The 8,435-nt window shown below is 36.4% G+C and overlaps 1 long non-coding RNA gene across 1 annotated transcript in view; it reads left to right on the forward strand.

Annotated features, from left to right (window-relative positions):
- LOC144246116 (uncharacterized) overlaps positions 1 to 5,046 on the forward strand; it is a 92,212-nt gene extending 87,166 nt beyond the window's left edge. The window contains exon 4 of the long non-coding RNA XR_013339797.1: positions 5,012 to 5,046. This is a non-coding gene — a long non-coding RNA (uncharacterized LOC144246116). The remainder of the gene's footprint in view (positions 1 to 5,011) is intronic.
- Positions 5,047 to 8,435: the final 3,389 nt, after the last annotated feature.

Consider the following 8,435-nt stretch of genomic DNA (forward strand, 5'->3'; position numbering starts at 1 on the left):
GGCTTTTCCCATCTTTTGTACTCCCTCTTTAGACTTCTAGAATAGACATTGGGTTTTGTTTGTTTGTTTGTTTGTTTGTTTTTGGTTTTTTTTAAATGCCAGCAGGATATGACTCATAAAAAGGTCTGGATAACCTTCAAGAGGTTATAAACCTTTTGGTGCTGCTGAGGGTGTTCTGCATTCTTGTAGATGCCATTAGCCACTCAAAAGTATGGCAAAAATACATACACTAAGCTGGCTTGTTCACATTGAAGAGAAATAGTCACTGCAGCCAAGATACACACAAAGGTATAGTTGTATTTGTTATCTTGTATTAAAAGAGACAAAAGGAGTGAAGGCCTGTGACTGACTAGATGTTGTGAAGCTCAGTGCAGAGAGGATAATTTCTCCTTCTAACATTTTGCACACCCCCACACAGGGAAGCAACAGCCTGCTAAATTCCTTGGGGCATGGCATATAATTTTCATTGTTTCCAATGTAATAAGTGGTTCTCTGGCAAAATTTTATTGTCTTTCACTGCATGTAATAAATCATATTACTCCATGTATGCTTTTCAAAGCAGCTTTTTAAAATTCCAATTTAGTATCAGTTTTCTTCAAAAATGATAGAAGTAGTTATTAGTCTGTGAGCATCTGTTAATGCTAGAGACAAATATAACATCCACATTAGCAATTTCCATTTTTTAATTTTTCTAACATTTTTAACTTCTGAAACATCTGCTTGAGCTATTTTTCTCCTTGCGTCTCAACTGCTTGGTTGAAGTAGAGAGAGGTGAGCAAGCAGCTTGAGACTTCAGTTTGAAATATATTAAATAGGAAAAGCTCAAAGGGGAAACATCTGCTGAAGTGAAAATGTCTGTGCAGGTTTGGAAAGGAAGATTTAAAGGCTGAGGAATAGGAGAAAGAATCTTTCAGAGTATTTAAAATAGGATCTAGCTGATTTTTATTGCTCCCTTAAGTTGCTCAAGATCAGTACTTGGGTCAAAGAGGTACACAAGGTAGTGCAGATTCCTTTCCCTGTATTTGTGTCTGTATTACTTCTGACTTGATAGCAAGCATGACCTAAGTTACATAGCATCCAGTTAGCTTCAGACCTGTCATTTATTTATTGCTGTTGCACATGATGGGGAGCCATGAGATAATCTCACACAAAAAATCAAGCTGCCTACAGTTCTGATCCCATCCGTTACACTTCAGAGCATCTGTACATCAGGCAGTCCCACAGCACCTTGCCAAGTCATCCACCTGAATCTAAAGAGAGACTGTACAAAAGATGGGCATGATAGCCTGTGTGAATTCCCACAGTCTGTCTGCAGGAGCAAATGTTCCCTGAATATACACAAAGTAAAAAAGCACCACTGCTTATTTAGTCCTTGGCATATGCAACAAGAGGTGACTCTGTATTCACTGCATGATTGTAAGATTATGCTTCCTTGTAATATGGGTCTGGAGGAAATTATGTACCAGTTTCCCAGGCAAAGTGTTTTATTTTACAGAAAGGAAAGAAAATAAAATAAAAAAGAAAGAAGAACTAAGAGGAAAGAAGAACTAAGAAGAAAGAAGAACTAAGAAGAAAGAAGAAAAACAACCTAAAAAATCCCCAACACCCAAAAGCCCCTGAAGCTGGCTTTAGCCAGATGTTTTAATTTCAGAGGATTGATCTGTGAAGGATGCAAATTTCTTTGGCATTGCCTGTAGGGTGACAGCACAGTGACAGCTTTCCTGGTCAGAGGACAAAGATTGTCACAGAATTTGCTGAGGAACATGACAAAAGAAAATTATATCTGGGGAGCTTATTCCCTTCACCTCTCACAGGAGGAAAGCTGGAATATTTACATACAGATGAATGCATCCATAGTGTTATAAATAAAAAAAATAAAGTATATTGACTGTTTTCAAGACAATAAAATAATCTGTCAGGGACATTAGTCAGGGAGTCACCTAAGTATCTTTAAGCCTAGTTCTCTGAACATATGAAAAATATTTTCCACCCCCATCTTTAGCAAGAGAGGGGTGGAAAATATTTGGGTTCACCCTAGATTGTATGTAACTTGTTTTATCTACCTCGACTTTGAGAGTTTAAAAACTCCAGTGATTCTATCTGGCCTTTTTAGAGATAAGATGAGCCAGTAGGGGACAACCACAACTAATACACACAATGTCAAATTTCATAAGGTACAGTACCTGCAGGCTGTGGGCTCTGAGGCCTTTGCTAGACATTATCAGAAGCCATTAGATTGGCTGAGACTGGCAAGAAGAGAACATATGTGTCCTACCTGCATTTATTTTGAAGTGTTGTCTATGGAGGATTGCAGATCATTAATTTTTAGAAATTCATACTCTTTGCAAAAAAAAAAAAAAAAAAAAGAAAATGGAAAATTCTACTTATGAAAAAGGAAAATATATATGCAGGCTATTGTGACAAAATAATTTGTGAAAAAAAAATTGATTTTCTGAGCATCTGAGAATAGAATGACTTTCAGAATTCAAAATTAGTAGAAATTCAAGTGATTTATAATATTTATAATATTATTAGCCAGCTGGTGCTTGTCTCCTGCAGCATAATTACCCAGATAAGGAGTAGAGCCTTTACAGACAAGAGGTGCAGAATACCCATGAGGAGATAGGCTTTTGGAGCACATTGCAGGAGAATTTTTGAGAGCAGAGCAAAAAAAATCAGGGAAGACATTGCAAAAGTGCAGGAGGGGTAGAAAAGTACAGGGGAAGCCTTCCTTAGGAGTATTGGCTCAGGAAAGCCTGCTCCATCCCTTCCCTTTGAATATGAAAACTAATAAGTAGCTAGAAGGGATGGAGCAGAAAGTATTTACAGGGAGTAATTTGGGTCTCAGATATCTTCATTATGCTCAGAAAGTAGAACACCAAAATGTGTGCAGAAGCATGTTAGCATAAAACAGACATAAAATGTCTATGTGCGATTTTCTCTTACTGCAAGAACACCTTAAACTTATTCTTATGGATTTTAGAAAGGCCTTTCTGATTTTAAAGACCTAACAGAGGGTTAAAAAGCAACAAATATAGCATTTTGTATCTTCAACTACAAAGATTTTAGAAAATTATAATTAAGCCAACACCATTTTGAAATCGTGTCACACAAGTGCTTCTGCATAAAGGAGATGACAGTAAGTGGGCTGAAATATGTGATCCAGGGTTTCACCCCATCTTTGATTTCATGGATACATAACCTGAAAAAAGACCATAGGAGAAAAATGTAAAGCTCAGTAATATTTGCCAGGGAGGTAGTGAAATGTTGGACTGATGGACTCAGAGTGTTCCCAGGCCTCACAGTCTGACCTCATTGCCCCACAGTCTGAGACATCCCCCAGTCCTGAGTGTCAGAAGCTCTCAGGCTGCAAGGGAATGTAGAAGGTGACAAGATCATGAAATGCAGCCTAGAGAGAAAGCAGTATGTCACTTTGGGGAGCTGCAGGTGAACACTGCAGTAGGTTATAGATTCCTTGCAGAGATGTGATAAGTTTACCAACAGCCAAGGGAAGGTACTCATTTTGAGTCAACATTTGATGTAGGTTCAAAGGGGTTATCTTGAGAGGGGAAGTGTTTAGGAGAGGTATTTCCATCTGACCAGGAACACTGCTGCAAGGCAGCCCACCTTGGAAATTCATTTATTTGGCAGCAATTACTTGTGTCTGACGGTGGCAGCAGGAAATGAGTCTGATGCAAGTGTTCACGTGCCTTTGCACTGGGAGAGGAGGGTGACATTGCTCTGCCCTTTATTAATCAGCTTCCTTCCTGCTTTAATCCTTTTCTAGGGATCCTGTGTGAAGGAATCTTTTTTCCTGTGTGTGGCTTTATGAGATAAACTATAAACTCGCTAGAAACATGCTCAGAGACTATGGCAAGTGCTTTGCTTGAAGATACTGGAAATGGTCTCGTTGCTGTGATCAATTCAGTAATGACTAAATCAGAACATTTGTAGCAAAGGACCAGAACTCACAATTCCTTTTTAGAACTATTAAGCCATTATTATTTCTGTGTTTATCTCCTGAAAATAAGCAGTCTTCCTTCCTTGGTGTGTGTGTGTGTGAATGCTTTTGCTGTCACCAAAGAATGGGTAAATTTTGAGAACTTGTTGTTTTGATGATGTAAATTCAGTAATATTTTCATTTCTTGTACAAGAATTTCTACCATTTGTTTCAGTTGGATAATGCTACAGTGCCAGCAGCCATCTGCTAATTTACCAAAATGTTTAGATTAAAATTTAAACCAAGTTTTTTAATCTTTTCACGAAAGTTACTACTAACCTTCTACAACAAGAAAGCAACCTTCATTTATCCCAATCTCCTAAACATATGTTTAAAACAATCTATATAGAAAGAAAACCTGACTCACTACAGGAAGATGGGATAGTTATAAACCACATTATGCTAAAGGATTAGCCATAGAAATAACAAAACTGAACTGGTTTTAAAAATTTAATTATTTATCTGGGTTAGTACAAGTTTGATTTTGATTTCAAGAACAGTTGGTGTTATTTCTTTTAGAAAAAATAGTGACACAATTTCTCTACATGACAATGCTTACTTCGCCTTACCTTCTGAGCCCTTGTAAGGCTCAAGGGATTTGTTAGAGAAAAAGATGTGGATTCCCCTCCCTTGCTTCCAGTTGAGATCATTTTGAACTCTATTCAGGCATGAAAGAAATACTAATCAGTCTTTTAGACTGGAGAGAAACTCCCGGGTGTATAGTATACATGTAAACTCTCCTATAAATATGAATATCATAACATCTGAGAAAAGAGCTACCTGAGGTAGGGAACTTTTATTTATTTTTTCTTCAAATAGAAAAATGAACAAAAGATTTTGCTGGAAACATGGAGTTTTCATAAACCTTGGAAAGTGTTTTTTTAATCCAATCTATCAGGTTACAATCATCTGTTTGTGGCTGAAAAATAATTGTCCTAAAACTTCCCTGCCCCCTTACAAGTGGTTTTCTTTTTAAGGTGATGGAAATTGTTTTTCTCTCTTCTCACACAGAAGCTGTTAGTATGGACCAGAAAGGGGAAGGCAACAAGAAACAAAGCAGACTGCTCCCTGGAATATTTTAATGTGGTATGTGGATAATTTTACTCCTTCCTCCAGAAAAGCAGGATTGTTTATTCTTTCTAAAATCAAAGACAATCATATTAACCATAGTAACAGCATCTCTTGTGCCAGTCTTCTGTTCATTGTACCCAGTAACTATTAAATCCAAGCTCCATGCAGGAACAGTAGCTGCACCCAGGCAGGGTAGACAGGTCCTCACAGTGAGCTGCAGCCTCCTGCTCCATCCTCGTGTGTCCTTTGGTGGGTGTTGGTGTAACTTCCAAGAAAGGCATTTGCTCCACTCAGATAAGCATATTTGCATTTTGGTTAGGGCAATCTCCCAGGAGGCAAAACAATACAATTTTAAACATCTGAATCTGGAAAAAAAGTGTAAACTCTGTCTCTTAATGTCCTAGATAAGAACTATCTGCCATGCTGCTTAACTGGGCAGCACCACAACTGTCTCCAGCCAGGCTCCAGAAGTGAGCCTGGCTCATGTCTCTGAAAGAAAAGAATTACATGGAAAAATGGATGGAAGGGTTTTAGTCTATGACTCAGTCTGTGTACAGAGAGAGTTGCCGAATCTGTGTTCTCAAAAGGAAAGATTTTGGTTACCCTCCTGTCTAGGAATCTTTATGGGCTAGTAACTGGTTTGTCTTTATTCTGTGTGCAGCTGCTTTGGATCCCATTCTGGGATACCCAAGTCTATGCCTTTGGAAATTCTGTTTCTTTTTCATGAATGTAACTTTGTTGCTGTTGGTTTTAAACACATAAACTCTTTATTGTGTTCAGACCTAAGTGTCTGGTGATAAAAATGGAAGTACTGAGACAAAGAGACTATTAAATATGCATTATGAAATTTTCTAATATGCGAGGAGAGGAACATTCTTGGATTCCAAGTCAAATTACATTTTCTCTCATTTGCATCAAGAAAACAGAAGCACTAATAATATATGTGTCAAATCAGTGATGGAAATAGCTATGCAATCAAATGATATAATGATGGTATATAAGTGAAGGTGACCTACTAATGAATAATGTGGGAAGGAAAGAATGACAAAGTGTTAATTGATATGTCAAGCCAGTAATGTCAGTCAGTTGCATGGAAGAAGAGCAATTAGTCAGTGTAAATTGTGTAGTGACCATTAAAACATGCCAAAAGCAATCCCACTTTCCATAAAGAACTTGATGGATAAGACATAAGAGCAAACTGAAAAAAAATGGAAATATACCATATTTGATTTACTGTAGCCAGGTAGCCAGTAATGGTTCACCCAGCAAAGCCTTTTAATGTCTAAAAAAAACATACTTGCAGCATCTATGTACCACAGTAATCCTCAATTCAACCTGTGAAGTTTTCACAGCTCCTCTTTAGAGAAATCAAATAAAATCTACAATGTCTGATCTGTATCTGCATGTAGTGTAGTAGCTGAAGTGATATAAAAATATGTATGTATAAATCTGAGCTGAGCAGAAGCTGAAGGAAAAAATAGGATTTTTAAACAGTAACCTCATTTTGTACTTCCTTAAGAAATATATTACAAAAAGTAAATGTCAGTTTCCTAGACTAAGTTTTTTGTTGTTGTTGTTGTTGTTTTTGTTTTTTTTTTTACTTATCCTGCATTTTAAAGGGACTTTTGTTCTTTTTCTGAGAGAACTCTGAAAACCCAAAGATGTTACTTTGGGACTAAACAGTCAGATCATGGACATGGAATTGCACTAGGTCATGCCAGACAGTGAGAAAGAAATCTATTATATGGCTTGGTCACATGATTTAGTCCAGAAGAAAAGTGACATATAAAATGTACATATATATTTATATTATATATTTGTGGACAAGAGCTGCCTGAGAAAATGTATTTTTTTTCTGAACTTAAGGCCATTTTTAGATAACATAAGAAGTTATATATTACTTTGCCCACTAGAGGGTATCAAACATATTTCCATTCTTGCAGTAGGAACCCTCAGAAGCTCAGAAAATAAATAAAATCAGGTGAGATTAATGTTACCATATTTTCAAAAAATTCCAGTGTCTATGTTTAATACTTTGTGAAAGTGAAGCAAATAACTTCCTCATGCCATAAAAATATCCTAGATATATTTTTCATTATGAACTGTCTTCACATATTCTTGATTCCTCTTAAAGTTATCATGAGACAGAGGCCATGTTACAGTGAAATATTTAGTGATGTTTCTTGTGATGTGAAGGAGCTTAATCTCAGCTCCTTCTGAACTGGAGCTGAAATTAAGATCTAGTTTGGGACATAATCTCCAAAAATTTATGATGTAAGATTAAATATAATTTTAATATCCTGGATCTGAATTTGCAGAGGCTTGTATTTCAATTTATAATTTGTGATGATCCCTACAGAGAAACAAACAAAAAATAAAGATTTAAATTATTAAAAAGAAAATACTTGTATTTTATATTAGTTGTATATGTTAAGAGTTTTCTTACTCCATAGTTCAGTTTTAAGGTGTTTGTCTTTATTTTTAACAGAGAGAATGGAAAAGGCTCTCTCAAACTCAAGGCTTTTGATAGGCTTTTTTATAATCCAGGATAATTATCAGTGCTGCTTATCGACACTGCTAAAGTGAAGTCTGTCTTTCTTGTGAGGCTTGAAGTGGAAAAATTATGAAACAGAAATGTTTTCAAAATTCATTGTTCTTGTTAGTTTTGTTTTGAAATAAGACTAAACAAATTCAGCACAAACTAAAGTTCACCTCCTTTAACATTTATATAGTTACTAGTACAAGCAGTAAAGGAAAGGTGCGGTGTGAATCTATCAGCACATGGAAACTTTATCAAAAAGGAGCTTGAATAGATGGATCTGTTTTCTTGTTCAATAGGAAGGTAGCCAGTACGATGCAGGAGTTTGTGAATGAGAGTGAAACTCTCCATTAATGTTACCACGAGGCCCAAGGTCAGATTGGTCTCTTGTGGCTGCAGAATTCTCTGCATGTGATCCATGCTAATGAGTGCAGGTTTTGCATTTTCCTGCACAAAATAGTTTGTGGGATCCCTGGGAATATATCACACATCACACTCATTCTCTTTGGAGATAAAAAAAAAAAAGCTCAACAAAACAAAACCAAATAGACTTATTTGGAAGTGGTTAAGTCTTTTTTCTTAAATGCAGAAATCCACAGCTGACTCTCCTGAAAAGCTTTGTACATAATATTTGTAATAATAAGATTTTTTTTTGATGTTTATTTCTGATTTGTCTATATTAAAAGTGTCTGAATTGGAGAGCCTTCATCAGGAGGCCTTCTAGATTCTCCATAAAAGAGGATTCTCCAAATCCTCTTTATTTTCTTTTGTCTCTGGGTTTTATTCCTAACAGTATTGTAGAAAACCTGTGTCTTTGGAGCAAAA

The sequence above is a fragment of the Lonchura striata genome, chromosome 4 (assembly GCF_046129695.1).
Source record: "Lonchura striata isolate bLonStr1 chromosome 4, bLonStr1.mat, whole genome shotgun sequence".
NCBI lineage: Eukaryota > Metazoa > Chordata > Aves > Passeriformes > Estrildidae > Lonchura > Lonchura striata.